Source organism: Ambystoma mexicanum, chromosome 7p, assembly GCF_040938575.1.
Source record: "Ambystoma mexicanum isolate Mex_15411 chromosome 7p, UKY_AmexF1_1, whole genome shotgun sequence".
Classification (NCBI taxonomy): domain Eukaryota; kingdom Metazoa; phylum Chordata; class Amphibia; order Caudata; family Ambystomatidae; genus Ambystoma; species Ambystoma mexicanum.
This window is the reverse complement of record NC_090939.1, coordinates 670,871,816-670,896,697: the sequence shown is the minus strand read 5'-3', so window position 1 is coordinate 670,896,697 and position 24,882 is coordinate 670,871,816. Positions and strand designations below refer to the sequence as shown.

Below are 24,882 nucleotides of genomic sequence, written 5' to 3'. Positions count from 1 at the left end.
CAACCTCACCCTTCCCTATGTTGAATGGGCCTATTGGGCAGTGTTCCATACTGTTGGGTCTTGGGGAAGGCGGGCTGTTAGGCCCGCTGGGATGGGGCAGGGCCTGAGGAAATTAGAAGTAGAAAGGGTGTTTCGGTATGGAGGTGGGACACCATTGATACGTGCTGGGAGGAGGAAGAGTGGACGTGGAGGTAATGAATAATATTGATTTTTAACATAAAAGCCAGAAACAGAAAAATGATGACCTGTTGAGATGGAGCCTATACTTAATCACATCATGAATAAGAGGAATCTGATTGATGACGACTCCCGTGAGAGAGATTACTGGGATGACTTCCTAGTGCCTGTGACGCCACGGGCAGCCTGTTTGAAGGATTGAGAGTTTAAACTGTCTGAGCTATTGCAGTGTTGGCCTTTGTTTCTGATCTTCGGGCAAATAAGTCACAGGGTGGAATCGAGGGTAGTGCTAGTCAGCATGGTCTGGCCAAAAAGGGTTGGCATATCTATCGCACATGTGAAATTTAGCCAGCAAAAGAGGGCAAGCCACTGACTGTTGGGCAGAAGTATTTGTAGAATGCCACGCTAAGGCAGCCACTTTGTTGGCCCATGAATATAAGAAGCTTGTGCAAGGAGGTGACCAACATTATTGACATTTCGCTAAATGTTGGCTTCTTTATGGGCTTTGCTATGGATAAGGGACGCTTCAACCCTCTGTCCATATATTCAAGCCGGGCGGATTATTCCGAATCCAGTAGAAATTCATTTTAATACACTTGAGTTAGTTGGAATGTTGAATCAAAGTTCAATCACCTTATTAAGTGTTTGTTAACACGACTTGTATCTTTTCTCAACACATGCACCACTGGGGTGGAATGAGCTTAATATAACAGCGCTATTTATAAGTACTTTTTTCCATTACAGTATCCCAAAAAAGTTAATGATGGAGCTGCATGAAGAGAGCTGCCAACACACTTCACCTGCTAGTGTGTAGTCAAACAATTTGCAAGAAAACAGCAGCATCACCATCCTTTGTGCTTGAAATACATTTCTTAATGTATACATGTGTATTTAATATAGAAACATTGATAACTTTTTAATCTGTATTAAAATGGTATAGCAAGAGCCTTTCCTTTCCGAGGAAAGTGTAGTTCCTTGGTTACACGTTTAAGAAGAATCCAGAGTGCCTTAAATGTCACTTCTAAGAAACATTAAAAAAATGCCTCACGATATCACTACCATGCCACCACGTGTTTCAAATGATCGGTTTTACAACAATATTTCACCCATTACGAGCTTCTTCAGGTCTAATTCTAATGTGGTCAGTTACATTTAGAGAGAGAAAGAAAATGCATTCGGAGGGTTGGTATTAGATTGATGCTGGGACAACCCATACCAATGATACATGATTCTTTGTAGAGCAATCCCCCAGTTTATTCAGTCTACATAAGTCAATTAAAGGCAGTGTAAGTGGCACTGATAAGCTTTGACTGTATGTGTTAGTGTATAAACGGTTTTTTTCTCTACAGAGTCATGTAGACGCCTAAATAGTTTAAGGGATTTGATTCAACATTCAAACTGGGTATATTAAAATGAATTGGATTGGGATAATACTGGACCACATCATTTGTAAAATGATTTGCACTGCTAAATATGAGGCTCAGGATAAACCTTAAAAAATCAGTTACATCTGTTTTTGAGGTTTTGGTCTATTGTAAACCTTGGTGATTGTCCAACGGCAGGTCGAAATTGCAAAAGCTACAGGGGCAGGTAGAAATTGCAAAAGCTACAAGGGCGAGCATAGGCTCAATCGCTGCCTGGTGTGTAAGAAAGCACGCTTCTGTTTGGAGTACAGAATATTATCCTAGCCGTACAATAACTTGGGAAAGGTGGTATGTTCTGATATTACATGTATACAAAAATGTGTGCGAACACATCCTTTGATTGGAAGCTTGAGAGTTAAAGCACATTTTTGGTAAGCAATAAAGAATTCTAATTGACAACAAAGAGGGAATTGCAAGAATTGGGCAGGCTTTGGGGGCTCAGCTTAATCAAGGAGAGTTTGTAATCGGAATCCTAAAAACAAAGCAAGCATGTCATGTGTTAAGGTGTCACGAGAATTCCTAAATTATTATTCCATCTTCGTATTGACACCTGACTCTAAACTTCTATACATAACTACTTGTGGTCTGGTAAGCACAGGCACCTCACTAAATTGACAGTAAGCAAATAACTCAAGGAATAGATGGCCCTTTTTAAACTACAGTTCCTCTTACACTTGGGCATTGTTATTTTCCATTTTGGCTTGAAAGTTTTATTGTGGACCTCACACTAACAAGATCAACTTCCCAAAGTGTGAGGTAGCAGGCAACCGAGATGTGGAACAGGCATAACTCTCTCTTGCTGTTAGCTTAATGCAACCACCACTGTAGGCACTTATTTGTTTAATCACAGACCCCAGGTTGTATGCTGTTCCCAACGTGTTTTCTTTGTGTCTGGTTGTTTGGTGCCATGCTGTTTTTAATCTTTTTTATAAGTGTACATTTGTTTGATCCTTCATATCTGCACTGCCTGCATCTTTCATGGGCCCTTTCCCCTTCAACAAACAACAAGGTGAATCTTGATGTAGGGAACATCAGTAACAGAATGTAACTTTTTCACATGGTGCCAATCGCTTCCCTGACCCATGCAGAAATCCATTGCATTTTATACTTTGGTTTGGGTACACTGTATGTATTTGTTTATGAGCCAGCTGTATAGTAGTGGAGTTTGGCTTGCATTCAGCTCAAATAACATTGCCCCTGCAGTGATGGGGCTATGAGATTTAACGCAAGCTCGGATCTATCAAGAAGGGTGCAGATTGTAGTCTTTCCCCCACAGTAGTCAAGGTCTCGATCCTTTCAAAAAGGCCCCAGCCGTTCTACATCTGGATGGGTGAGTGACCACTCTTGCATCCCCTCTCTTCATAATGAAGCCCAGCTAAGCTTGATACTTTAGTCTGGTAGGGGGAGTGGTTGGATGCCTACTTTTATTGTTGCTTGCCTGGAGTACCAATTTCTCCCAACTTCTACAGGTGTCCTACATGCTGGCCTAATATTCCTTACGCAAAATAGGAACCTTCTGGTGTTCCGTGAGTGGCTATCAATGTTGTGCTTCCCTTTACAGATGTCACTCAATAAGGAACAACTTGTTGAATGATTAAGGCTGCTTAAGACAAAGTGCCTATTTGCACCCCCTTTTCTTGCAATGTGACTACATTTGCTATTTACTAATCTAGCAACCCGCATTGCCATTTTGTGTGTGCCTCCTTAGCTGCCGGCTTATAATGCCATGTTCTTAAACTGACTCTCCTCGAAGGGCATCGTTCCTGTTCAATATCATCTTAGTAGGGAATGTATCAACACTACTAGGGCTGTCATGAATATATACCAACCCATCAAAATAAGTTCCTATACATCTGTATTTTTTCATATAAGTGTTTGTAAGGAGGTGTAGCATTGAGTTTCCCTGTGCATTTTTTTAAGAACACTGTATGGTTTCTAAAAACATCAAACTTTCTTATTTGGCAACATTCAAAAGCCACTTTTAAGGGTGTGTTAGAGTGAATGTGGGAGAGTTTGCTAGATGTTTCACATGGCTGGGAAGCAGGTATTGTATCAGCAAGCATATTCCTCAAAATGAGGAGAGTTGGTCACCCTATTTGTCTCTGTAGTTTGACTGTTGTTGCTCAAATGTCATTGTGTGTACTAACCCAATTTTTCCCCCCAGCAGCAGACTGTTGCCCGAGATATATTTTTGTTACGCACTTGTGAAATCCATGCAAAGGAAGAACAGTTTAAAAAAATAAAATAAAGACAGGTTTTTTCCAACCAACAAAAACATTGCGCCCACCGTGTTCCCAGGTCAACACGTGCTGCATGATTGTATTTTTGATGCATTGAGCAATTCAGTGTGATTCTGCCATCCAGCTATTGGTCTAATCTGTAGAACCCATGTCACTGTAGATTCACCTTTTTAACATGTGTCCATTCTGTATCCCAATTACTAGTGGGTTACTTCTGAGTGCACAGAAATGTGTCCACAAGTGTGCCCCATTTCGATAGTCTCATTCCACGCTAGCCCCCCAAGGCATCTTTATCACCTTCATGTTTCTAATTGTACTGATTCCCACATGTTTCACATCCAGTGGCCTGACCATCTAGCTTCATATGTCTCTTCAGTCTTCGTTTCTTCCACAGCTCTCTAGTCTCCAGCCTTCAAGTATGAGCCTCTGCGCCTGTGAACCACATCCAGCGACTGGGGCTGTTTGCATTTATGCTGTGTGGATATCTTGCAGTGGACGAAAAGTGTTGGGCTGACTTCTCCTTTGTAACCCCCCATCTAGAAACTAGAGCACGATGTATGTTATGTACTGGTAGGGAGGGGGAAAGTACAGTCAGTAAACTCTCTTATAATAACTTAAATCAGCAATCTGCCTGATTTAACCATGGCTTCCAGCGGGCAAACTCTAAACGCACCAGATGGCTGCATTAAATACTGACTGGAAACCGATCAGAGAGGCTACTCTTTGGTTAATGCCCTTGTGGACAGAACAGGGATTGTAGAACCTGAGATATACATACTGAGGACCGGCATGGCACGTTATTTTGTGACTGCAATAATCTCATGTACCTGATTAACAACAGAGAGTCCCACCAGGCATCATAAGCCGGGGCATACTCACAGGTGGGTCCATAAATATATTAGAAACGCAGAGGCATGAAACTAACCTTATTGCTGCTCTGTGTGCCGAGGATGAACAGTTTGCGATGTGTTGCAGACCCCAGCTTGTGGAGTATCTAGACAAAGGCTGGTATCTCTGCATATCCTCATTCCACACGAATTGTCTCCCTTCATCTCTTACCCATCCCGAACACAACCCGTTGCATGGTAACCTTACACGCATTAGCTGGAAAGGAGTCGCATCAGTTAAACTGATGTGTGATGAGCGATAAACCTCACCAACTCCCCCTTGAAGTTCCACTTATTTTGCATACACATCTGTACCAGATCTTTCAATCTCCTATTAAATCTTTCAATCATCCTTTTCGATTTCAGATGCTATAAAGAAGTGCATATATGCACAATGTTTCACCATTTCCTTTGATTTAAATTCCACTCCATTGCCTGACACGAATTTCTTCAGTGCTCCCTCACTAGCAAATACTTATACTTTTTAAAAAAACATCGCACTCATGGTATTCACCTCATGGGTTGTACGCCTGGTCACTTGGAATAGTAAACCATCACACTCAGGAAATACCTGCAATCTTCGGGTAACACCCGAAATGGTCCTGCTATGTCTATGGCAATTTTCCTCCATGCCTGTACTGGCGACTCAACGAAAATCATGGGAGTCATCGTTGTTCCTAGCACTGTCACTATTTTGACAAGAAACACACACCCTCACTACGTTTTCTATTTCCAAATCCATACTCTTGACACCAAAAGTCTGCTCTTATCATCTTTTTTGTTGCTGATACACCTAAATGGCCCTCATGTCTGACCTTCGGGGAATCCAACACCTTACCCTTGACTACACATTCTTCTGGAACATACATTTCATCCAAAATCTTCCGTATGGAACTCGAATCACCTCACAATCCTCTTTCAGGTGGCGGTCCATCGATACAATATTCCGTAACTCTAGTAACTACCTCATCCTTCCTTCCTCATGCCATTCATCTCTTCAATCACTTTTTCTCCTAGTCACCCGGTTTCTGTACTTTTTTGCTCCTCACTTTCTATCTAAGCAGTCCCACCTTCAGATTCACTGAGATCATTTATTCCACACATTGGTAACCTCAACAGGCAATCCGTCTGTATTTTGTCTATACCTGGTATGTATTCTATCTTGAACTTGTACCCCTGTAGTTTGGTGACCAACCTTTGTAATCGCACTGATAAATTCATACCCCCAGCTGGGGCTAACACATATATAAGCGGCTTGTGGTCCGTTCTTATTGTAAATTCCATTCCCCACACAAACATTCTGAAATGGTCCACTGTCCTAGTACAGGCAAGAGCCTCTTTTTCTATCATTGAATACTTCAGTTCACTTCCTGTTAAAGTTCTTGCTGCATGCACCACCACTTGCAATTTACCCTTACCCTTTTGCGACAATGTTGCCCCAAACCATAGCTGCTTGCATCCACTCCTAACGCACATCCTTTCCCAGTCTTAAAACTCTTAAGCGGTAATGGCGATGTTATATCCTCTTATTTCCTTGAAAGATTTATCTTCTACTCTGTCCATTCAAACGCAATAGCCTTCCTTAACTTTTTCAAAGGCTGTTTCGCATGCAAAAAACTCCACAAATCTCGTTTAGAACTCTGTCAATCCAAGAAAGTATCTTAACTGTTCTAACTTCACAGAAAGTGGTGCTCCTCGAATAGCATCTGTGATTTTTGTTTGGTACTTCATCTGAAATACGGTGTTCTAAATACTCAACCTCTCTCACTCTGCACGTATATTTCTCAGCTTTTCGAGTCATTCCACTATTTTCCAATATTGCCAACACTTAATTCAGAGTTCTCTCCTGTTTCTCCTCATTCTTCCCATAAAGTCTTGGAATGCCACATCTCCGTTTAAGTCTCTGAACAAATTATGCATAATTCTTTGAAACACTGAAGAAGTGCTTGCCAACCCAAATGGCACCCGCTTAAGCTGAAACAAGCCATACGTTATGAAGGCTATCATTAGTTTGGAATTCTGACTAAGTTTTACTTGGTGATACGCATCTGTCATATACAAAGTGCTGAATATCTTTGCCTCACCTTATAATGCTAACATTTCTTGTAAATTCGGCAATGGGCAACAATCGGCCACCAAAAATTAATTCATATTCCTCAAATAAACACACATTTACACCTTTTTATCTTGTTTTGTTTGTCAAAACCACTGGTGAAATCCATTCCTCACTCTATTGGATCAATTACTTAATTTTTAACCATTTCTTGTAATAGTAAATCCTGTTCTTTCTGCGCTGTAATTGGTGCCTTGCACACTTTGTTTCTCACCGGTGCTGCTCCATCTTTCAATATTATCTCATGCTCAAATCTACCAAACGCACCTAATTCCTTCTTGAATACTTTAGGATACCTATGAATTATGTGTTACTCGATCTCCTATACACACCACCTGCTCTACCTGCTCTTTCTCTCCAGGCTGTAATTTTATATATAATCTTGCTGAATCCACCCCAGTGTGGGTGCTCCCATGCTTCCCATATACATCTCAATTTATATTTTTCTGCCTCTGTATTCTGTATTAGAGAACACGTACCCTAAAATATCGATCTTTCCACCTCCATATCCCCCTGGTTGATTATCAGGCCTGTACATACAAATATCATACACTTTGCATTCCCCAAACCCATCTTTAAAGTCCTCTAAACCCAATATATTGTACTTAGAACACGAATCTGCCATTACTCTCTTCCTGTGTCCATTAAAAAGTACATTCCAAAAGTGTCTCTCTCGCTCATCCAGTTCTGGTCCCTCCCTGACCATGAAAACGTAATCTACTGCACGCTCACTTCTCCAGTCCAGGTTGCCTTCCATATAATGTACCCTGTTGTTATGCCTCATGTAGCACATCCTTGAAAAATGCCCCTTTCATCCACAATTTGAACATTGCCTCTCCACTGCTGGGCAATCTTTACTATTTGCAAGATGATCTTCCTTGCCGTATCTGAAACAATGTCTCCCGTCACTTCTAGATTGGTGCATGTATGAACTTGTCTCGCCTTCCTCTCTGCACCTCTGTTTTCTTTTTCTCTGACCCAATAGCATAAAGATCATCCTTTTTCTCTCCTTCAACCGCCTTGGTACTCGGTTCTAAAGTTTCAATACTCCTAGCAATCTCAATTGTGGAAATCTGGATTCAATCCTGTCCACAGTCCGTCATATTTTCTCCTTGAAAGCATTCAGTAGTACCTGATCACACACAACCTGGTCGGGTGTTGTTTTTTCAATATCGCATTTCGCTGCCAGACTTCTCAACGCTCTCATGTATTCATCAATGCCTTCTTCTAACATCTGTTTCCTGGAGTAGAAGTTGAATCGTTGTAGTACAATGTTTGTCTTCTCCGCAAATCTCTCTTCCAATCTTGTCATCCATATCATAAATAGATCCTTATACTCCTCATCACGGCCCGAGTAAGATGTTTCATAAGCCTTACCGATTCCACCCCTATGCCAGTCTTCAATAACAACTTTTTAGAAGCTCTCAGCTCTTCACCATCTTGTGCATCCAAGTACTTTGCAAAAAGTTCTCTACAACTCCCATTTCATGCTGGGATTACCTGGAGATGATAAAAACGGAACTGATGGTTACATTGACCTTACATTTTCCCTCACATATTCTGTTATCCTCTTTGTTTTACATGAATTATTCCTTGTATCTTTAAATGACACTTGCCTTTTTCTTGCCTTTACTTCAATACTCCTTTTAACTTCATCTCTGTATGCAGCTATTTTCCTTATGTTTCTCTATTATTATTTTGTAACTGCTGCACTCCCGTCTGCCCCCGGCCCCTCTTTAATGCTCCTTACCGACCTACTATCGATGTCCTTGTACCTCAGGGTCAACCTTTTTTCCCCCAGTCTCATAATTTTGACTTTTGACTTATATGGAGACAGAGTTAAGACACAATGGCATGAAGAGCACTGTACAGTTTCTCCACTGGCATGTTTCCCATCGCTCGTTGCCACTTGTAAAGGAGGAAATCCATGCATTGAGGTAAGTAATTCAATTTATTCATGTATAGTAGGAGCGGGGGAGAGAGGCGGCCAGTTGCTGTTAAGCTTCTATCTCCCCAACCGTCATTCTCACGACATTCGATATTCATGCGGGTCATGCTCACAGGCTGACTCGCGTGAACTATCGATGCTACAGGTAGGACTGATAAATCAACCATCACCCAGTACTCTTCACACAAACTGCTGAATACGATGGCCCCCCTCGGGAGTTTGTGTGCAAAATCGCCATCACAAATAAAGAGCTAACCATGTCACCTGGAAGGCGAGAAAAAGAACATAAGTGAGTTTACCACTAGATCCAAGGGGAGAGAAAATACATAGTGTGTGTAAGCGCATCGTAATAAAGAACCTGGTCAATGGCGGGTACCAGAGAAAAACAAATGTGCAGCAATCAAAAAAGGACAACTTCACGTTCTTTGGCGCAGAATCACTATTCGGCACCCCCTCTACTCTTTCAGAGTTTGGACAAAGTAATCCCCTAGAGGGAAAAATAACAGAAGTGCTTAATGCAGTGCAAGACTCAAGAACTGCATTGGAGAGCAAAATGGGTGCAATAGCAGCGGATATGAACCTTCTCTGGGGCAGACATGTGCAAAATGCCAGAAAAGCGGCCCTAACCTGAATCTAGAATGGCAGCAATTGAACAGGAACTGCTTGGATCAAGAAACGGCTCTCGTGCCTAACCCTGGGAATCTGCAAACTGGAGATATGTGCTGAGGATGCGGAGTGCCGTTCCTGAAGTTGTAACCTATGTATAGTGGGTCTACCTGAAAGGACAGAGGATGACTCAATGGAGCTATTCTTAGAAAACTGGCTACAGGAAATGTATGGCTCTAAAGATCTTTCTAAATGGTTTGTGGTTGAGAGAGCGCATAGATTGCCTGCAACAATGCCACCACCTTGGGCTTGACCAAGGCCTATCGTTGCCAAAATCTTTTCTTTTCGTGATAGGGATGTTATGCGCTAATTGGCTAGGCAGAAAATCCCATCCCAAAGTAATGGCGTCATGGTCTTATCGGACAAATGCGAAGCATCGTAGAAGATAAACTAACATGGAGAACACACTCAATGAATCCCCCTGTTGCTTTGTGGTTGCGCTTGGGAAGGGGTTATACATATGGGTGTTTGTATTGGTATTATAATAGTGAAAAATGCATTGTAATTGTTGAAATTGGTCATTTCCAGTTTCGGGCTTTTTTGCTGAGTGCTGCTGCTGATTTGTTGAACTGTCATCAGTAATATAATTTTCTTTGACAAAATAGTGCTGTTGACAATTGTTTTCATATGCACCTGATTCTAACTAAACAAATACTTGGCAAATGCCCCATCCACTTCTTGCATTCTTGGATCATTCTAAGGGTTCTGTGTGATTTCATCACTATAAAGTGGTAAGTTACTTCGTGGTAGATTTTCTTGTTTTTTTAATGGGGCCCCTATGCCTCCAGATAGATCTATTTTCCATCCACTATGACACCTGCCACAAAGTAGTTTACCAATTTGTGGGGATTAAACCATGGTTCCATGATTCAAAGGGTCACTTTAGACTCTAGATCGAAGACATCATGGTCTGTGCATGATGGTCTAGGACAGACTAGAAGTTGGCCTAGTAAATCGAATTATAACTCTTTATAATAATGCTACCAGGGTTTGGTACAGCCAGTCGGGGAGACCACACAGAACCATTGAAGATCGAATGGGATGTTTGTCAAGGCTGCATATTGGCTGCATTGCTGCTTGTGATTTATTTAAACTGAGTAGAAAAATCGTACAGTGTACCGGCATAACACAGGGTTCGAAATTGAGGGGAGCTGGAGCTATTTTGCTCCTGCTTGTAGCATACAAGAGCCTGGTTAGCCTGACACCAGGAGCTTCCAGGGACAACTTTAAGCTCCCTAAGCCAACTGATGACAAACACACCTATGTGAATTTAACTCTGTGCCTTTCGCACAATCCATGCAAATACATTAGGACACAGCATAAGGAGTCATAAATGATGGACAACTTGATAGGTTTCCATCTTATGTGGAAGTTAGATTTGCAGAACCCTATGCAGTTGTTCCCCAGCGGTAGCACCTGGTCACTGATTAATGCCGGATAGCCAGTAGCTGCTTTTAGCGCCTTGTCGGGGGGAAATTCTGCCGGGGTCGGCCGGGCCGTCCGCAGACCTCCGGGCAGGGAGGCCCCAACTCCTCCCGTATATCCCAGATGAGATAGAGTATGAGACACACACAAGGAGCAAGGTGACTCTGCTGTTTATTTAGACAAAACGGCAGGGATGGGTCAAGGAGCGTACGCGTTCGTCCTGACACACACACAATCGTGGGGCTCGCAGGCCCTTTTTACTGCATTATGACGCGCTACTTGCGTCACTTCAGAAAGTTAACAAAAAACCTATCGCCACTCTTAATTGGTTGCTCGAGTGGTAGGGTTAGTATAGTACACATATAGAGAATGATATTAGTGGACAAGGTGTAGTCAGGTGGTATATCTGGGTTGTCCCTACAATTAGATACATAAGAATTGTTACATGAAGACTCCTGAGGATTGGCTAATATTACTGACGTCTGAGATAAGAGCCCCATGTTCTGATTGGTGCACTCGTGAGCTTCCCAGCCTGGGACCACCGTTGTTCCCAGCTCTCGGTGTACCTGTGATTGCAACAATGTTTCAATATGGGTACGTGCAGACAATGTGAGGATTTATTCATAGGTGGAAGGCTGACCGCTCCCACTGTAGCAGATGTCCATTGATCCTTTCAAGTGTATCGGCCTGTCTCGTAGCGAGGGACCCAGACGCCTTTTCTCTCCTGGGTTTTGGCATCTCGTCAGGTTCGGCTTGGTCACGTGGGGAGGGACCGTGAAAGAGGCAGAATTCTGCACAATTAATATTGTTTTTTCTACTGCGCGTCTGGTTTAATTTGCCGGCGTGACTTTATCGTTTGGGGCGCGGAGTGCGAGGTTGCAACATCGTGCCTTTGATGATTTGTTCTTGGAATGTGGGTTTGCAACATTGCGACCTTGGCTGGTTGTTCCACCGGGTTCTTTCTGCAGGATCAGCAACCTGACTCTTGCTTTGTTAATGTCCACGGGAGCTCTTGGTTGAGGCCTACTCGGGCCTGGTGCATAAGTAGTCCGTTTGGTGCATAGGTGCTTTTAGGTTATAATAGCATATATTTCCATGACCAGTATCGTGTTTCCATTATACCTCTCATGGTGGTCTTTTAGGTTTCAAGAGAAGCGTGAGCAAGCGTTATAGATGAGTTCATGATGCGTCTTGCGTTTCTGCATTCTGAAAGCCTATGTAAAAATAATAAAGATGCACGTCCGTGAATATGCCTGTCGCCTACGTCAGAGCACTGAGTATGTTCTTCGTGTAGATTGGTGTGGAGATGTTCAGTGTGTATATTTGTACAGATGTGCTTCCCGTTGTCTAGGTCGTCATGGCATCTCTAACGACGTGTGGATTTTAGTCTAGCTGATCCGAGCCGCAGGTGTCGGCATGGCCAGTGCGGGCTGCTGGGCAGGCAGATGGACACATCCGTATGTTCCTGTACCAGGGTACCTGGTCGTCTGGTAAATGGACAAACTCTTCTTGCGGCGGGTGTCTGGGCCGTGACCCTCTAGGCCAAGCGCGAGAGGTGAAGGACGGGAGCCTGGTCTTCCATTCTCCCACTTCAGTCCCCCCTCTGGTCGACTTGTCGACCACAAACATATCCTTCTCGTTATCTCCTCTTACCCTCCATATCTTAGTTATCCCTCCGAGATGTCCATAATGGTTTACATGATCTTCAAATGACCAATACATATATTCACATGTTCCTCCAGGAGTACAGTATACCCATCTTCCTATGTAGCTCCTGGGGTTCCTTGGGTTCTCGATCTTCACTGATGGTGGGTCTAGATGGTTGGTGATGATTTGGGTGCGCAACTTCTCCCTCTCTTGTATTATCACACCTGTATGCTGGCCGTCATCTGCTGGCATTAAGGGGTGCATTCCCACCATTTCCAGCAACTCGTCAGTCGTGCGTGCCTTCCGGGCCTTCCAAAACCTAATTATGATCAGAGTAGCTCCAGCCAAAATAGTACACCCCACTATTATTTTCAGTCCATCTGACAGCCAAGATGGCATCCATGACCATAATAGTGAAAACCAGCTCGTATCCTTGTCTACACCGTTACTTTCATCCATCATTTTGGAGTGCATCTGGGCCAATTGTGAAACTGCTTCTGTCAGTGTACCATTGTCAGCATCGTTGGCAGGTATGAACGTGCAGCAAGATTGTCCTATCTTTGCACAAACTCCTCCTTCCATTGCTGTGAGAAGGTCCAATACATATCTGTTCTGGAGTGCTACCATCCTTACAGCTCGCAGCTCCTCTTTAATTGCGTTGAACCCATTTACTGTTGAATTGATGGTCATCATTAGTTCCCATCTGGTTATTTGGAGCCATTTTGCGTTTGCGTATGCCTGCAGTCCCGGATGTATTATTGAGGAGAAGAACATTGCTGCTCTGCTGAATAGTCTGTGTTCTGGCGGTATTGATGTTAGTTCCGTTTCCGACCTTCCCCACAGGTAATTTCCTGTCAGTGGCTCTCCTTGTCTTTTTCTCCTATTTAGGACAGTATCATTGCTGTTGGTCCTGTTCTCTTGCTCCTTCTGAAGTGGTGCAGATCTATTTCTTCTCTTATCCCCTTCATCCATTTTAGGAAATTTCGCCACATCGACATTCTTCTTAGGTACCACTAGTGATGGTACATTGACGTGTACCATTGTGCACACACCATTCCACAGGGGAGGCAGTGTATGATATGCCTTTTCTCCACAGGCCCAATAATGGTCCATTATTACTGCTGTTCCCGCTCCCCCCTCAGGTAACTCCATCACGCTTGCACAATTGGTGTTATATCCTACGTCCACCTCTCCTTTATGCTGGTAGCATACTTTGGGCGCCGTCAATGGTAGTATTGTTATTGGGTCTTCATCTTCTTCTACCCACGTGAGCATTGGTACATACTTGATCCACGTCGTCCAACATCGATGATTGTGTGTCTCGATGGTTGAGATAGTTTCTTTTGTTACCATGTTGCTGCCAATCACTCCTATCTCCCAGCTGTTGCCCAGATACACCTTTCCTGTTATCGTCAGTAGCGGCCTCTCCCAGCATCCTTGTTTACCCGGAACTTCAGTGGCGTACCAATCACATGGTAGATACTGCAGTGTTACCTTCTTTGTTTCTCCTTTTGCAGGGCCACTTGTTATGTATCTGAATGCTTCAGCATGTAAACTGGTCTTGTGATAACTCAGATAGGTCTTGAGGAAGTTGTTTTCATATGGGTATGAGTCTCGTGTTTTCCATGTCATGTGCACTACTGTTCCTTGAAATCTTCCTTTCGTTTGGAACAGGGCCAAATATATTATGCACTGTGCCGTCTTCATCTATTTCTGTGGCAACAAATGTTCGTGAAGCGCTCATGGCGTATGGTATTAATGAGCAAACGTAACAGCTATCCTCAGTTGTCTGCTTACCAATGCGGGTCATGTGCTGGTACCATATGTTGTTTGCGACGTGTGCTGAATCTTGTACATAATTATCAATACCTTTATTGTCTGAGTATGTGCTGCGTTTAACTCTATTTTGCTTGGGTGCAATGTTACTATTACCACCTGACGTAACACCTGTTGCAGCAGGGAACGGGGGTATATTAGGTTTGGGTGCAGCAATAAAATTGATAGCATAGCTGTACTGCCAGACAGAGGCAGCCAAGAACCCGGTGACCATAAAAATCCCTATTATTTTTATTACATATGCTAATCTCACCGGCATTTTGCTCTTACCTTGCTGCAGTCCTGGCAGCGTATTCTTGTGACGTTAAAGTTGCCCGCCTAAAAATTCTCAAAAGTGCTCGTTATTAAATGTTAGTTTTGTTTCCTTTAAGCTCTCCCTATCAAGTAGTCATTCAGTGCCCAGGCGAAGAGCTGCTCCCACGCTACTCTAAGTGATCGGTCTCTTAGGACCGGCAAGTATGGGCGGAGGTGGGGCATGTAATATTCTATGGCCAGGAGGAAGGCTGTGTAGTAGACACGTACCCTTCTCCTTTTTAGGTATGTTGGCCTTTTTATTTCGTATACAAATTGGTGTGACAATTCTTCTGGGTAGTTATCGTCTGGCAGCACCATCTGCGCCTGTACACCGAACTTGTTAATTAGCTTTTCTTAACAATACAATATTACGCAGTTCCTGTATGTGCGAGAGAAAAAAGAGAACATTCACGTGTTTACATGTGTATTGGTGCAAGCAAGGTCCTTCAGTTTTAGTTACAACTGTACTTAGGAGTCAATGGGGGGGGTTTGCGCTCAGATGGCGGAAGTATTTTTACTCTTTGAGCGTGTGACCATGGGGTGGGCAGTATGGGGATCACCCCTTTCTTCGTCAGTTATCGTCTCCGAGGGGACAATTGGGTCGTTGTCTGTGGTGGAACTTTCTTCCGCTGTCGGGGATGTTGTTGCTGTTCTTCCAATGGACCTGTCGTTGGCGCTGGGGCGGGTCTGCAGTTTGTAGATCTTTACGTCATGTAGGTGGTTCCAGGCACGCTTATCCTTTAGTTTTACTGCTCTTGTTGATACGTCCTCTACCAGATGGGGGCCAGTGAACCTCTTCTCGTTCCACTTTCTATTGAAATTGCGAAGTAGTACGTGGTCACCTTTGGCAAGTTTGCACAAGTTCTCCTTTCCCAATTCTGTACTTGCGCCTTTTTCTTTATTGCTGGTAGACCCGCCCCGTGTGCGCTCGAGCTGTTGAGACACAAACACGACACTAGTAATCAAAGAAGACACATATTGATACATTTCATCACCTAACACACTCGCTGAACTTTCGTGGTCTGTGAATGCCCTTGACGTTGGGGTTAGGGGAAGGCGCATTTGACGTCCAGTAACCACTTCGTGAGGGGTGAGGTGGTGGTCGGACCCTGGCCTATTTCTCAGTTCAAATAAAGCTAACGGAAGGCAATACAACCAACTTTTCTTTGTTGTTTGTTGTATTTTTGCAATTGCCTCCTTCAATAAGCCATTCAGGCGTTCACATACACCATTAGCCTGTGGGTGGTATGCACATGCAAATTTGTGTTTAATGTTCAGCAGGGATGTGATATGCTGGAACATTTCGTTTGCGAAATGTGGGCCGTTGTCTGATCTTAACACCTCGCACACTCCCCACCTGGGGAAAACCTCCCTTACTATGAATTTGGCTGCTCTAAACGCATCAGGGTGTGAACAGGGCCCTGCTTCAATCCACCTCGAAAATGGGCATACTACTACAATCATATACCTATTACCTTGACATATGTTGATCATATCAACATAGTCAATGTGAAGGTGCCGAAAAGGTCCTTCTGGCCGGGGTATGGTACCTCTTATCACTTTTAGAGTATGACCGGCCGTAAACTGTTGACATGTGAGGCAATTGCTGATAAAATTTGACACATGAGAGTTTAACTCAGGACAAAACCAATCTTCTCTAATTCGTGCTGCTATTATTTCCTTGCCTGTATGGGCAGGGTGATGTAATTGGCTCAGGGCGGTATTTAACAGTGCTAACGGTATTACAACTTTCCCAGTGCCACCCTGGCGCCATAGTGCGTCGGTTGGTGACATTGTACATCCTCTTTTCACCCATACTTCTTTTTCGGCCATTGGTGCAGCCGCTTGTAGCTCCATAATTTGTGTGGCTGGGAGATGGGTGTACCCTTCTCTTATTAACATCTCCCTAGCTATTCCCCTCCCTCTCCCTCTCTGTGAGTCTGTGGGGTTCCATATCTCACCAAAGTATGCAGCATATTTCGCATGTGCGTCTGCTGCTGCATTCCCTTTTGAGACGTAGTCTTCACCATTGGTGTGTGCGGTGCATTTGACTAGGGCTAGTTCTTGGGGGTCGTTTATTACTTCAATTAGTTCAGCCAACAAGAGGGCATGTTGTACTGGAGTGCCATCAGCTCTCCTAAACCCTCTTCTTCTCCATTTTGATAACCCTGAGTGGACAGTGGATGTAACATATGCACTGTCGGAATATATGGTTACTCTTTTATTAAAACTTTCCTTTAATGCCAATATTAGTGCAACCAGTTCCGCGGCTTGAGCAGAGTAATGCTGTGGTAGTTGTACACACTTCATAGCCACACACACCGGCGCCGCCATCATTTTTACTACTGCTGCCCCAGTCCTTCGTATCCCATCTCCTTGATCAATAGTTGATGACCCATCAATAAACAAAAGCTCACCTCCCTCTAGTGCGTTTTCTTCAACTTTTCTAGTACATGAGTACATTTTAGTTATTTGGGTGCAGTCGTGGGCGTAATCTCCCTCTTCAATTACTTCTGCTAGGAATCTTGCAGGGTTAACCGTGCTACATCTAACAATTGCTAGTTCAGCTTTAGACAAAATAATCTCATAACCTGATGCCCTCTGTGTCGTTAGTGTGGACTTAGGTTTATTCAATATTGTAAATAGTGCATGTTCCACAAACAGTGTAGTTGGACACCCCATAGTTATTGCTGATGCTTTTTCTACTGCAAAAGCAGCTGCAGCAAGACCTTGTTCACAAGGGAAGTGGCCTAACATCACAGGGTCTAAGTGCCCGCTGTAAAATGCTACTGGTTTATAGCCCATGCTCGTTTTTTGTGCTAAAACTGCTTTCATCACTGCTGAGTCGCAATGTGAAAATATAAAAAAAGCGTCGCTCATAGTCTGGGGATGCCAGTACTGGAGCAGTTGATATCGCGTCTTTCAATTCGTCAAATGCCTCCCTCATTTCCATAGTCCATCCCAACTTTTTCTCCCCTTTATTTGCTTCCTTCAAACCCTCAAGCAGGGGTCCTATGTATGAGCTGTAATCAAATACCCATGCTCTACAGTAGTTGCACAGCCCCAGAAATTGCTGCAGTTCTCTCACAGTCTGTGGCACGGGAGTGCTTGAGATGGCCTGTGCTCTTTGTGGTGCAATCCTTCTTCCATGTTGGGATATCAGTTGGCCAATGTAAAGTACCTGTTCCTGACAGTATTGTATCTTTTCCATGTCTACCTTGTACCCCTTTTCAGCCAATATTGTCAACATTTTTAAGGAGTCCTCTCTACATTTACTTTCGTTTGTACTGCAAATTATTATGTCATCCACATACTGTAACACTGTGCTTTCCACCTCAACGTTACCCAAATCCATCTGTATTACTCTATTGAAAATTGAGGGTGATTCACAATACCCCTGTGGTAATCTGGTATGTTTCCACTTTGTATTTCGGTAAGTGAAGCTTGTCAAATCTTGTGAGTCTGGGTGTAATGGTATTGAGAAAAAAGCATTTTTAAGGTCAATCACTGTAAATCGTGATGCTTCTGCTGGAATGCCACACAATATTGTGGCCGGGTTTGCTGTTACTGGATACTCTGCTTCTACTATGTTGTTCAAGGGTCTGAGGTCCTGTATGAAGCGCCAAGACCCCCCTTTAGCCTTGCGCACCGGGTACACAGCTGTGTTACATGGTGATTCTGAGGGGACCAATAGGCCATTGTTTATAAGGGCCGTTATGGTTTCATATATGCCCTCATCTGCCTCTTTTGACAATGGGTACTGTTTCACTCTTGGTAGTATGGCACCTTTTTTCAATTTTATCCTTACACCCCCTATGCTTTTTATGCATCCCACGTCATAAGGGCTAATAGTCCATAATGATTTGGGCACCTTTGACATATCCTCCTTAACAAATGGGACTGGGGTGCCTGCGGGTGCCTCAAGTGCCATTGCAATTTTCTGTGCTACTTGTTTGTGAGCCACTCTTAGCCATATTTCTACACTCATCATGAACACCATTTCATCTTCCTCCTTTTCTTCTGAGAACAGCTCTTCATCTGACACCTGGGTCAGCCTACATCCTTCTGCTAGTGCTATCACCGCCCTCCATGCTCTCCCTTCTTTATCTTGGGCGTGCACAGCAACATAATCAGCTGTTGCAATAATGCTCTCAATGTCCATTACAAACACCTTCCCTTCCAGTTCATTAACTGGTGTTTCTGGTCGGAACAGATAGGCTGCTGGCCTCCTCCATATTTTCCCTTCTATCCCTGGCATCCATGCAAATGCCATGTCTGTGCCATACTGGAATAGCTCGCCGTCTACTGGCTCCGCCCTAATCGCTGTCTGTCCACAGTATGCTTGCAAAATCTGTTGTGCTGCGAGCATGTTAATCCCTGGAGTAGAGCAAATTATGCCATCCTCTGTAAAGGAGATCGTCATATTCAACCTGTTCATTATGTCTCTCCCCAGTATATTTACTGGTGAGGCACTATAATACAAAAGTGGGACTGACAGATCATAATCTCCAATAGATAAGGGAACGTTATCAGTAAATGGAACCAACCCTTTAGCCCCAGAAAATCCTTGGGTGTTCATGGCTTCGCCTGACATCTTAAATTTACCTTCCCTTATGCAAGACCGGGTTGCCCCGGTGTCAACAAGGAATGATAATTTTTTGTCACCTATCGTTACCTCTATGCGTGGTTCCTCCGCACTATTAGGTGTTACTGACAGGATGGGACACACCAAGGCCGTCTGTGGGCTGACCTATTGGGGGTACAATGATTGGCCATTCCCTGTGTAAGGGTTGTGTCCCAACACCGTCACCCTACCCAATTGCGTTTGTTGAGTTTGGGGTGGTGGTTGTATTAACGCTACTTGTTGTTGTGGCGGTGGCAGTTGCTGTGTTATTTGTTGTTGTGGCAGTGAATAGGTTTGTGGCTGTTGTGTTGTTTGTTGTTGTGGGTCACTCCCTTGTTGTGACATCTGCTGTTGTTGTATGCCCTGCTGTTCTTGTGAGGTCCTAGGTTGTGCTTGTTCATTCCATGCTGGTGTTCCTGGCCTGACCCTACATGTACGTGACATGTGTCCTAATAGTCCGCAGTTCCAACACACGGGTGGTTCCCTGCTTTGCCATGGGAAGCTCCCTGTGTTGTCCTGGTATACGGGTTGCCCTGTGGGGTAGTAATTTCTAAGTCCCCCAGCCTGTTGTTGGGTATTATATCCGTATCCTCTCCCCCTCATAAACCCTCCTCTCCCTCTGTTATAACTATAATACCCAGTTCCTTGCATTGGGTACCCTCCTCCCATGTTTGGTGCGTGTAATTGCAGAGGCGGCACTTGCTGTATTACACCTTGTGGAGGCGCTATTTGAGCGGGATCTTGTGCAGCCACTACTTGCGTTGGGCTTTGGGCCACTGGTGTGGGCGTAGTTATTAGTGCCCCTTCCATTGTGTATTTAGTAAGTTTTTTCTGTACTAGTTTGGCCTCTTCTGTTTTCCTGTCCTCTTCCTTTTGTTTTATTTTTCCTTGCCATGTCCTGCAGTGATGTACTATAGTCAGTTGTATTTCTGGCCATGGTTTTGCTTCCATCCCCACTACTTTCTTTAGTTGTTTCTGAACTCCTTCTGGGAGCCCTTGTACTAGTATATGATAAAATATGGCTGGTGTTTTGTCCCATTGTTCTCTAGTTTCCATGCGCCACTTCTCTTGAATATCCTGGATATAATCAACAGGATCCTCATTTTCACCCATTTTACGGGAAGTAATGGCTCCTATGTCTGATGTGTCTGGGTACTGCACTCTCAGTGCCTGCCATAGCGCATGTCTGCAGTTTGCAAATGGTGCCCCATCATGCGATGTGTTCGTTATTGTTACCCCATGGAATCCCGCTCTTTTCCAAATGTCATCCGCTCTATCCCCTAATATTGATATTAACAGGCCCTTCACATCTCCTACTGCTAGTTTCTGTCCTGCGGTGTGTTTTTCCATTTCATATATCCACTTACCCGCACCTCCACTTAGTGATGGGAGCCTACATTTTATATTTTCTTTATCCGTATGTTTCCAAGGTACATACTGTGGTCTAACCCCTCCTCTCTCCAACAGTGGCATTAAATTCTGTCTTGTGTCACCCTTTACGCTCCATAATATTGAGTCTTCACACCCCTCCTCTTCCCCCGTTTCCTTTACTACTTCAAATTCTTCCTTACAACCTCTGCTCCTACCTCCCTCTTCTTCCTTTCCCCTTTTTTCGTCATTTCCTGTGTTCAATATGGGTATGTTTATTTGTCTGTCTTGCCTGCGACTAGGGAGGTCCCTAAGCCGACATGCATAAGGTGTAAGTTCGTTCATGAAGGACACGAGCTTTATTCTGTGCAGTGAGCATGCGGTGGTTGAACATGTAGGGTGTGACGTGGGAGGGCGTGATGGGGATGTGGGTCGCGTGGTTTCATGGGTTCGTGTTTCCCCTATTCTTTTCACTCCCTCCTTACTTCTCTCCAGCTCCTCCCATCTTCTACTCATCCAGGGCGAATCTATGTTTGTTCTAGTGAGGTATAGCTTATCTAAGCTTTCCCTTTCACTCTTTCTTCCATCCTTCTCCACTCCTTCTTCCTCCTCACTGCAAAAGTCATTCATAAATGGCACCCCCCACTCTGCCTTATTTCCTTTTATTGTTACTGTTTTTAAGTCTATTAGGTCTCTTTCTCCCCTTTCGTTGTTACCAACTGTTCCCCCTAGTGCTGATGTTGTTGCTACCTCTCTACTTTTATATACATCTCCCCATCTTTCACTCTCCCTACTCCTCCCTTCTCTTCCCCCTTCACTTCTCTCCTCCATTTCCCTACTATTTTCCTCCCTTTTCCTTTTCAATTCCTCCATTACTTCGTTGCTCATCTGTTCCAATATTCTTTCATCCTCTTTCTTCCTTTCCCATTTCACCCTTTCTCTTTCTACTATACTCTCTATTACCTTCCCCTCTTCATATTTCTTAGCTGTCTCTGATAGTACCCTCCTCCTCCATATTTCCATTTCCTTTTCCTTTTCTTCTTCTTCCTTCTTCTTCTCTCTCAGCACTACTCTTGATACCCTATCTGCTGCTGCTTTTACCCTTTCAGCTTCTCTCTTTTGCTCCTCATTTCGTTCCCTTAATTTTTCCAATTCGTTCTTACCTTCTTTCCTTTTCCTCACTCTCTCTCTTTCCTCCCTCTCAAGTTGTTTGATCAATTCATTCTGCTCATCCCTTAGTTTTGCTAATCTTTCCTCCAAAATCTCTTCCTTCTGCCGTAGTAGCTCCTCTCCCCTCATTTCACTCTCTCTGGCACTATCCTCGTTTGTTCTCTTTACCGCCTCCCTTTCTTCTCCAGTTAGTGAGCCTCGTAATTTCAATAATATCTGTGCAGCTACCCACTCATCGTTTCCTATCTCTACAGTCTGCTCTTCTCCAATCCTCCCTTCCCCCATTGGTATCTTCCTATGAGCCACATATGGTGGAGGGCTGTATGCCGGGTTCGAGTATCCTTCAGCCGCCCTGAACTGTCCTTCTATTTCTCCTAATTCTCTTAAAGGGTACAACCCTCCTCCCTCTGTTTTCACTCCCGGTGTTATGGGTATCTCATTGTTCGGTTCCTTTTTTATGTCGTTTGATTTATCAATCTTTTCTCCTCCCTGTCCTTCATTCCCCGTATTCTTTGTCCTTTCACACCCCTTTTCCCCATCCGTTCCTTCTTTCTTAATCTCCTTTTCTTCCGGTGTTTCCCCCATAGTGAACATTCCATTTGGTCCTGGTCGGGACCCCTGGAACATCCTCCATAAGTTAAACACTTCCACATGGTTTGCCAACTTCTTCCCCTTGTACGTATTGTGCAGATGGTTTAGTAGTGAATGTTGGGCATATGGATCGAAACTACCATTAGGCGGCCATGGTGTTAACATTTTGTTGTCCGTCCCCTGGGTCCACTCTATGCTGTACTTAATTAATTTCTCCCTATGTGGTGGCAGTGTGGTGCATATGTGTTGTAGTGGGGTAGTGAGGGTATTCCCCCACCCTCCCGACCCTCTCCCGTATGACATAATGGCACTCCCCTTGTTACCCTTCCCTTTACTAGCAGTTTACAATATACAACCTTATATTGCTTACCTTGCCCCGCAAGTGTGGGGACTTACGACAATCCTTTGGCAAATTATGCAATAATAATAATAATAAAAAATAAAAATAAAAAATAAAAATAATAAAAACAAATATATATGTATATATGTATGATGTTATATTATATTCCTTCCCCTACGGCCCCCTGCGGCCGAAGCGCACGCAGCCCCCCGCGGCTGCGTACCCCTTACGACGATCTTATACAGTCGCCCTGTTTCTCCGTTCTCCTCCCCCTTTTACACTTGCCGTGGCCGGCGTTCTCCGTGCGCAGCCACGCCCCTTTCCCCTTCTCCTCTTTCGATCCACTCGTTTATCGTTTATCTCCGTATCCACTCCTTTATCATTTTTCTCTTCCCCACCACTCTCAAACCCAAAGTTTCTTGTGCTCGCGATATCTTATTAAATCCCTACTGGTGACGTCACCGATTTCTTCGAGCTACTGGTACATTCTTGTTATGTTCTTTAAGTTCAAAATACACTTGCAATCTACCCCGCTAACCCTACAGCTGTCTTCCTGTCTCTCCTGGAACAAGGTAATCTCATCAATAATATAACCGGACTGCGCACGCTGCGTCGCCTCGCGTGTGATACGCCCCTCAACAGGAGGGCTTAACCAGCCAATTATCTTCCGTTTTGGGCAACTATGTAACTAGCTACCGCCCACAGGGAAACGTCATCTACCTATCGAGTTTCTTGCTCGAACAATAGGGAACCTCATCTACTCATTGATCAATAAATGTCAAATCGTAGGAAACCACACACACCCACCCTCACACGTAGTCGCAATCTAGGCCATCAATGTCTTACGAGCGGCTGCACGTGATGTTTTCGTGCCCCGCCCCCCTCTTTCGCGTAACTTAGCCGACTGCTCTCGCACTCGTCCGCTACCATTCATTCCATTGGCAACCCTCAGTTAAACCTTCGCCGCACATCTGTACAATACCTCCCTCCTCCCTTATTTACTTCCTCCCCCTCCCTCACAATTTCGCATTGCTTGTTGTGCGTGTCATGCTCACCAAGTTCTCTCGATGCAGGGCCGCTCGACTGCGTGCACCCCTCCAAGCGGCTCGCCACCTCCCCTCGTCTGGACCACGTCTGGACACTCGCCGACCGCGGGCGGGATACTTCTCAACCGGCTCCCGAGGGCCAATATCCGGATTGCGCTGTCCGGTCTTCTCGCAGCTCCGCGATGGTCCTGTAGTCCTCAGAAGGGGGCAACGGCAGAGGGGGCCGCGCCGCCGGGCCTCCTCGCAACGGGAGTGCCTGGAAAAATTAAAAATAAAAGTCGATCTTAAACAGATCTCAGCAGTGCCTCCAACTTGTCGGGGGGAAATTCTGCCGGGGTCGGCCGGGCCGTCCGCAGACCTCCGGGCAGGGAGGCCCCAACTCCTCCCGTATATCCCAGATGAGATAGAGTATGAGACACACACAAGGAGCAAGGTGACTCTGCTGTTTATTTAGACAAAACGGCAGGGATGGGTCAAGGAGCGTACGCGTTCGTCCTGACACACACACAATCGTGGGGCTCGCAGGCCCTTTTTACTGCATTATGACGCGCTACTTGCGTCACTTCAGAAAGTTAACAAAAAACCTATCGCCACTCTTAATTGGTTGCTCGAGTGGTAGGGTTAGTATAGTACACATATAGAGAATGATATTAGTGGACAAGGTGTAGTCAGGTGGTATATCTGGGTTGTCCCTACAATTAGATACATAAGAATTGTTACATGAAGACTCCTGAGGATTGGCTAATATTACTGACGTCTGAGATAAGAGCCCCATGTTCTGATTGGTGCACTCGTGAGCTTCCCAGCCTGGGACCACCGTTGTTCCCAGCTCTCGGTGTACCTGTGATTGCAACAATGTTTCAATATGGGTACGTGCAGACAATGTGAGGATTTATTCATAGGTGGAAGGCTGACCGCTCCCACTGTAGCAGATGTCCATTGATCCTTTCAAGTGTATCGGCCTGTCTCGTAGCGAGGGACCCAGACGCCTTTTCTCTCCTGGGTTTTGGCATCTCGTCAGGTTCGGCTTGGTCACGTGGGGAGGGACCGTGAAAGAGGCAGAATTCTGCACAATTAATATTGTTT

The 24,882-nt window shown here is 44.5% G+C and overlaps 1 protein-coding gene across 2 annotated transcripts in view; it reads left to right on the top strand.

Moving 5' to 3' along the window:
* The window catches only part of CARS2 (cysteinyl-tRNA synthetase 2, mitochondrial), a 1,341,930-nt gene that overhangs the window by 1,145 nt on the left and 1,315,903 nt on the right, over positions 1–24,882 (top strand). The gene's annotated exons all lie outside the window — the stretch shown is intronic.